The sequence below is a fragment of the Muntiacus reevesi genome, chromosome 18, assembly GCF_963930625.1.
Source record: "Muntiacus reevesi chromosome 18, mMunRee1.1, whole genome shotgun sequence".
In the NCBI taxonomy this organism is placed as follows: Eukaryota; Metazoa; Chordata; class Mammalia; order Artiodactyla; family Cervidae; genus Muntiacus; species Muntiacus reevesi.
The window spans coordinates 52750747-52751507 of NC_089266.1; the positions used below are offsets into that span (position 1 = coordinate 52750747).

General features: G+C 39.4%; 1 non-coding gene across 1 annotated transcript; it reads right to left on the reverse strand.

Moving 5' to 3' along the window:
- Window positions 1–449: 449 nt before the first annotated feature.
- LOC136150377 (U6 spliceosomal RNA) lies at window positions 450–553 on the reverse strand. The gene has a single exon (XR_010659811.1). It is a non-coding gene; the product is annotated as a U6 spliceosomal RNA (small nuclear RNA).
- Between the last annotated feature and the right edge of the window lie 208 nt (window positions 554–761).

Sequence of the window (761 nt, forward strand, 5' to 3'; positions counted from 1 at the left end):
GTGGTGCTCCTATGTTGGGTGCATATATATTAATAATTATTATATCTTCTTCTTGGATTGATCCTTTGATCATTATGTAGTGTCCTTTTTTGTCTCTTTTCACAGCCTTTATTTGAAAGTCTATTTTGTCTGATATGAGTATTGCGACTCCTGCTTTCTTTTGGTCTCCGTTTGCATGAAATATTTTTTTCCAGCCCTTCACTTTTAGTCTATATGTGTCCCTTGTTTTGAGGTGGGTCTCTTGTAGACAGCATATATAAGGGTCTTGTTTTTGTATCCTTTTAGCCAGCCTTTGTCTTTTGGTTGGGGCATTCAATCCATTTACATTTAAGGTGATTATTGATAGGTATGGTCCTGTTGCCATTTACTTTGTTGTTTTGGGTTCGCGATTGTACAACCTTTCTGTGTTTCCTGTCTAGAGAAGATCCTTTAGCATTTGTTGAAGAGCTAAAAATATGGAGTGCTTCACTAATTTGCATGTCATCCTTGCGCAGGGGCCATGCTAATCTCTGTATTATTCCAATTTTAGTATATGTGCTGGGGAAGCCAGCACTCCTGTTGCTGTTTTAAACTGTCTTTCTTTCCATATTGCAGCATGAGCATGTAAAGTCAAATAAGCATACTTAGAATCAGTGTAAATATTTACCCACTGCCCTTTGCTTAACTCTGGCGCTCGGGTCAGATCCACAAGCTCCACTAACTCAGCACAGGTTCCCTGGGGGAGAGATTTTGCTTCTAAAACCTATTCAGCAGTCACCACG